Below are 6,839 nucleotides of genomic sequence, written 5' to 3' on the forward strand. Positions count from 1 at the left end.
GGCTGAAATTAAGACAGTTAATAAGGAAAGTAAAAGCCACACACACAAGCAAAACAAAATAAGGCATTAATTCACTGCTTCCCAAGGGCAGGCAGGTGTTCAGCCACCTCCAGAAGTGCAGGGCCCCATCACATGTAATGGTTAATTGGGAAGACAAAGACTATAACTCCCAATGTCCTGCTTCTTTCTCCTTCTTCTCTCTGCATCTTTGTATACTGAGAATGATGCCATACAGTCTGAAAGATCCCTTTGGTCAGTTTGGGTCACCTGTCCCAGCTGTGTCTTGTCCCAGCCTCCCATGTACCCTCAGTCTCCTCATCAGCATGGCAGTAAGAGAAAGCAAAGGGCTTGGCTCTGTGTAAACGCTGCTCAGCAATAACAAAATCATCTCTACACTTTCGCCACTGTGTTCAGCACAAGTCCAAAACATAGTCCCACCCATACCACCCACTGGGAAGAAAGTTAACTCTACTACAGCCAAAACCAACACATATCCAAAATGTTGAAAATCACTGAAATTAAATCACTCGTTGACTCTTCAGAAGTTTTGGGGTCTTTTTCTTTCTTAACTCTAATGTTGCAATTCAGTGATTTATATACACTAGGCATCAAACTTAAACAAGAACAGTTGGGAAGAGTTAAGCTCCAGACCTGAAAGAAAATGCTGGAGTCAACAATACACTCTATTCTTGTCCATTGATATACAACTGAATGCCACAAGAGGCTCTGTCACCACCACTATGTCTGGGCATATTGCCCAGTTCTCTCTTCTGGGGTGTGTCCCTGGGGCTCCACCTTGGGAAGTACTCAGCAGGACCAACCTTCTTCCTCACCTTCCCTGCAGAGGAAGCACATAGGTGTACCACAAAATCAGAATTGAAAAGGTCTTAAGACTCTGCTAGATCTTTTCTTTTAACCAACTAGGGTATAAGTCTTTGAGTGCACATTACAGGAAAGCTCTCATTTGTGAGATAGCCATATATCTCTAAACAAAACATGCCTTTGAGTGCAAGTGCTGTTTGTCTTTTATTAATAAACTAATTGATTGTGTATTCAAAATGGTATTTTTAATGTCAATTTCTGACTTCTTTCAATGTTCAGTGATTGTGTAAAAAAATTAAAAAGCTATTGCTAGCAATTGTTGATGAAAATGTCTTTGGAGCATGCAAGAGACTGGAAATCTACAGAACAGATTCTAAGGTCTAAGCAGAAATAGTCAGAAATCATACCTATAGCTTATGACTGAAACTCTAATCATCTCCCCAACCATTTTAAAATAGAGAAAATGAAGGAAATAATTTTGGACATTTCTGTGATACAGGAAAAGGAGCACATTTGCTATCATTGCCCTCTTTCAGAAGCCCACAGAAAGGCATCTGTGGGAAAACAGGAGATCTAAGATCTTAACAGCTGACCCTTCTCCAGAAAGGAGACAAATGAGAGTGTCTGGATCAATGAAATGTTTCATGAAAAAAACATCTACAAAGCAAGTGGAATACCAGGCTGCTTGACCATTCAGTTAAAAGTGTGTGACTTCATTCAGTAATTCATTAGATGTAAAAAAATTAGATGTTTAAATTACCCCAGTGCTGAGAAGAAATGTTGATAACAAACTGTGAGTTCACAGATAAAAATACTGGAACCTTAATCTATACTTTTGAAATCACAAAGCCTTTGAAATAAAGGGTAAAATTCAGTCCCTGGAGAATGAAAAATACAACATATGCAAGCTGATATACACCCAATAAAACCACCTTTATAGACACAAATTAGTTGCAGAGAACTATGGGGAAGTCTACTTCAACCATGTCAAAGATATGCTGCATTTTTATATAGTAAAAAAAGTTACTGAGTTCCAGCACCATAAAAAGCTGGAAGATATCACACAAGTTCTGCTTTCTCATAAAGCTCTTTCTTACATGCTTTGGGAAGGGGGAAACTGATGGCATCATTACTGTTATTATAAGTGCCATTACTGCCACTTTTCTCTTTTGACAGGACATGGTGATGTACAACCTCACTTTATTGCAGTTTATATTATTGCGTAAATGATGCCAATGACAAAGTTTGGAGAACACAGGTAATCCTAGAAAGTGCCAAGCAAACCACAAATCATATTAGGATAATCGGAGGACTTGAAAAGAATTGTTAGTTGAGTCATTTTTTACAGCACAAACACATACTGGTACTTTTGGATCATTCATTTGCTGGCTACAGCATTGAGCACTGGAAAGAAGGTAATGTCTTAGATAATGTAAAAAAGAGACTTCACCCAATTTTCCCCTCTATTAATCATAGAATGGTTTGGGTTGGAAGGGATCTTAAAGATCATCTAGTTCCAAACCCTCTGCCATGGGCAGGGACACCTTTCATTAGAGGTGAAAGTACTTATGTACTTACGTATTATTGTATATTTATCTGTTAGATATAGCAGGAGGTTCCTGGCAGAGATCAAGTCTGCATTTTAATGATAAAAAAAGCCCAAAACAAAAACTTCTTGTCTCAATCCAAATACAAAGTGAAAGACAACAGGTAGATGCAATGCGGGAGGAGGAAAAGGAGGGTGACAGTGATGATTATTGCAGTAAACAGTAGTCAACAGTTACACAGTCATTGTTTAGCCTTCTATGCAAAAAATAGTACATCTGGAAGGCTGCTAATCATTACCTTTAGATTTGTCTCTAGTTCCCATAATGTAGCAGTATTCTTAACAGCTACTTGGAAAATGACTTTCCCCAGTGGAGAAACATAGAAAGCTTCCTATTTTGTCTGTATGGAAAAAAATGGAAGTAATTCACATATTTCAAATATTAGGGCCTGAAAGGACCAAGCAGATCATCTAGCCTGACCTCTCAAACATCTTGGGCAATCTATTTTCTCTTAATTATTTCTTTATTAATCAAAATAATATATTTGAAATAATGCAGAGAGTTGTCCTGCCTTGATGCAGACAAATTGGTACATGAAGTATCCTTCATTTGCTTTTGCTAATTTGTTATTCTGGCTAACTACCCTGACTGTTAAATATTTTGATATCTTCCTAGTTTAAGTTTTCTGGCTTCACTCGCCGTCATTTGTTGCAGTTCTGATCTACTCTGTTAGATTTAAATGTTCATTGGCAGCTGGACTCATCTTCCAGGAAGGTAATTCAGGACAATTCTCAACCAGCTTTTAAATAAATAAAGTATCTCAGCTCAAAACACTTTTCTCATCTTCAGACTAAATTTTCTTTCTTTTTTTTTCCACTCCCACTCTTAAATCTCTTCCTGAAAAACTAGAGTCAGTATACACTGTCCATTTCTCAGTATGATGTTGCTTGTTCTAGATTACAGCATGCTTTGCTATGTTAAATTATACAGCACTTGAATGAACCCACCTTGCTTTGTCCTCTCCTTGCTGTTATGGCAAATGTTGCCACTTTTCTCAGTAGTAACTATTTTTCACAGAATCACAGAATGTTTGAGATTGGAAGGGACCTCTGGAGATCATCTAGTCCAACCTCCTTACTAGAGCAGGTTCCCCTAGAGCAGGCTGTACAGGATCATGTCTAGATAGATTGTGAATATCTCCAGAGATGCGACTCCACAGCCTCTCTGGATCAAATTAAGGTGTCCACGATGGTACACACACAATATGTCCTTTCTGACAGTGTGAACTTAAAATGAATAACACAGCTTGTTTCTTTAGACAAAAGTCTATATATTTGAAGCTAAAGTGCACAAAACCACAAGGGGATGATGATTATGTGGCTAAACACACCACATTTGGCTGGGGGAGATGTCAGGAACTCCTTAGTGAGAGGGGAAGAGCTGAAGCTGAAAACCTCAGAAGCTGATTTTCTCAGATTTTCTATAAATACAGCTGCTCTGTACTGTGTTTAAACACTTTGGATTAGTAGCTAGAGTTCTCTGAATTCTGCATTTATTTGTCTGAAGAAGGTAGGTGCCGGAAAAGCAGAGAGGTTCAATGTAACTGTTTCTGCTGGGTTTTGTACTCTGTACTGAGGTCCTGCCACGAACAGATTCCAGCAGGGAACTAACATTACAGTATCAAGACTTAGGACCTGATTCAAGTTGCAGTCCAGTCTACTACAGAATGAAATCAGCTGCACTTCACACTTCTGCAATCTCCTCTCATCTGTAGAGATCACAACCTTATCCTCTTTCATTCCTTTTTCGGGGGTTGAGAGGAGGAATAACGGAGCTTTTCTGGGCCCTCTATATATATGTAGCTCAAGCATATATCTCTTGCTTTCCTTGTTTTCCTCTGAACCAGGAGGAAAAGTCTTTCCATTGAAATGCTAATAGAGGAACAAACTGTATAATAAGACTGCATCCCCTTTGGGCCTACATGTAATTTACACATAAAATGAAATTGCACATGGCCTTGTTTCATAGCATATTTGTTTAATTATCTTTCTTAAAAGCCTTTTTCAATTAATTTTCAATATTTAAAAAAGGAATAAAAATGCCAATTTATCTGTGTACCTGATAATTAAGTACAGTTTGGGGAATAATTACATTATCTAATAGCAGAAATTTGTCCAGCTCTAATAACTGTCATTTTTCAACAGTTTTGCTTGCTTTCTTGTTCTCCAACTGCTCTAATTCAAAAGAAGTTTATAGTCTGCATGTGTCAGTCAGTCCTCACTCATCACATCAGACACTGAGCAGTTGACCAAAACAGCTCTGCCTTTGCTGACAATGACTCAGGAAAGAATGGACAGATGCAGGCTTGAATCTCTCCAAGAGGGCCATTTGTACAGTTCTATTATATACCAGTAAAAGTATAACCAATAGAACCAAGAAAATATTAAGTCTTTCATCACCTCTCACTGGCTTTGAGAAACACCAGTCTAACTTACTGTGTTAAATTCTTTTTTTTTTCCCAGGAACACTGGAACATCCTTGTTCAATATCAGTGGGAACAGATGTGGAAGAGAGCTATTCAGTAGATAATCATATGGCAGTGCATTGAGGAAAAAAAAAAAAAGTAAAAAGAAAAAAGTTGTTTAGCATAGTCGAGAAAGTACCAAAAAAGATAGAATAACTGTCTGAAAATACATGTTGCTGGGATTAGTACTAGAGATTAAAATCTCTAAAGCAATGAGGTCCAAATAGCAGCTTTTGTGCCAAAACCAGCCAGCTGATTTTTCCATTGAGGAAGTAAGGAAGAGCTCTATGTGGAAAACGTCCTGCCTGGACAACCATTTCCCTCCTTCTGTATATGAGTGGCCTAGAATTGGCCATTACAGCATGGTACAGTGCTGTGAGGGGGCTGATGAGGTGTGGAGGAGTTTCTCCTGCAGGTGAAGCACTTGTCTCTGCATGGTCCCAACTGCTGCCATTGCACCAGCTCACTACAACTGGGGAAGCCCCAGTTCTGAATCCAGCTTACTCATCCGTGAGAGCTGGAGCAATCCGATTAGAGCTAAAGGGATATATGAAATGGGATAAGCAAAAGCAGCAGCTTGGGGTTTCAAGGTAGGTAAATGGAGATGGCTGGACATAGCTAATGTTGGCTACTGTTGCATACTGCGGGGCAGAACAAGGCTCATTGGTTGGTCAAGAACCCAGAGTCTTCATTTAAGTCACTAAGGAACATTAAGTAGTAAAATGGACTCCACACAGCTGCGGGCTCCTCTGCCACAGAAGGAGCTGGAACTCTCTCATATGGGCCAGAGGCATAATATCAAATATCTATTCTATCCCCATAAATGGAATGGCTTCTGTACTGCTTACCTACTGAGCAATTATGCTAGAGTGGGGAACCCGTTTGTCATTTAAAAGATTTAGTAAACAGCCATCAGTTTCACCTTACTTCATTTAAGGAGAAGATTTTCTAGCTATATGAGCTGTGATGTTCTGTTTCTGCAGTTGGGTTAGAGGCAGTAAGATGGAAAACATTCATGTCATGCATTTCACCAATCTCAGGGTTGAGTGAGGGCTGATTTGTGCAACCAGGATGGTAGGGGAAAACATAATGAGAAAGTATTAATGAAAATTCTTCTCAGTCAGTTTTTCCAATGCCATTATTACTAGTTGCCAGGCTCAGTTTCTGTTGCTGAATCACGTTAGGAATGCAAGGGGAACAATAGGGTTTCAGGTCAAGTACTTGCCAGCTGCCTGACAAGGTAAAGATCAGGTTTTATTCAAACAGCAAACATCTTAAGATAAAGCTTGGTTTCTCAGCTAATGCTCTCCACTCCCCAACAATACAATTCTTTTCTCAGTCTGTAGCCCTGGTAGAAGAAATAGTAGCAAAAAAAACTTGAGAAACAAGCCTACCTGCCTTATTTAAACCTTTCTTCGCACCTTCTACTTCTCTCTCTGCTTCTGGATTATATCACTTCACCTTGTAGTTAATCAGGCTGGTGCTGACAATTAGGCTTGTTAACACTTTCCTTTCAGAAGGCTTGTTCTTCAATTAGGCTGTCTGTCCCCTTCCAGGCAGCCAGAAGATAATGTGGCTGTTCCCTGTATTTAGTCCCGACAGCATCTGCGAGGACACCTGGCAGCTAAGGGTAGAGCTTTTAACCCCTGAACTGTCAAGGCAAACTGGACAAAAACCAGCTCAATTTATAATTAAAAATAGTAATATTTTTAAAATATATATATTTATAATATATTTGTGTATGTGTGGTTTGGAGTGTTTTTATTGTTATTTTTGTTTGTTTGTTTGTTTTTAAAGGAATTAAAGTTCCAGCTAAGTACCTTGTAGGTGTCACAAAAGTGCCTGTTCAAAGTCTATTATAATAAAGTGCTTGGTATTCAATGGATGTTAAATACCTAAGAAGCTTAAGCATCTAATTACAAATTTAGCTACTTACATATGTGGAA

At 38.8% G+C, this 6,839-nt stretch overlaps 1 long non-coding RNA gene across 1 annotated transcript; it reads right to left on the minus strand.

The window, feature by feature from the left end:
• Positions 1 to 275: 275 nt before the first annotated feature.
• On the minus strand, positions 276 to 6,439 carry LOC138110868 (uncharacterized). Its single transcript, XR_011151126.1, has 3 exons — positions 6,288 to 6,439; positions 4,865 to 4,943; positions 276 to 838 (listed from the first exon to the last, which is right to left on the minus strand). It is a non-coding gene; the product is annotated as an uncharacterized lncRNA (long non-coding RNA).
• Positions 6,440 to 6,839: the final 400 nt, after the last annotated feature.

Source organism: Aphelocoma coerulescens, chromosome 5, assembly GCF_041296385.1.
Source record: "Aphelocoma coerulescens isolate FSJ_1873_10779 chromosome 5, UR_Acoe_1.0, whole genome shotgun sequence".
Classification (NCBI taxonomy): Eukaryota; Metazoa; Chordata; class Aves; order Passeriformes; family Corvidae; genus Aphelocoma; species Aphelocoma coerulescens.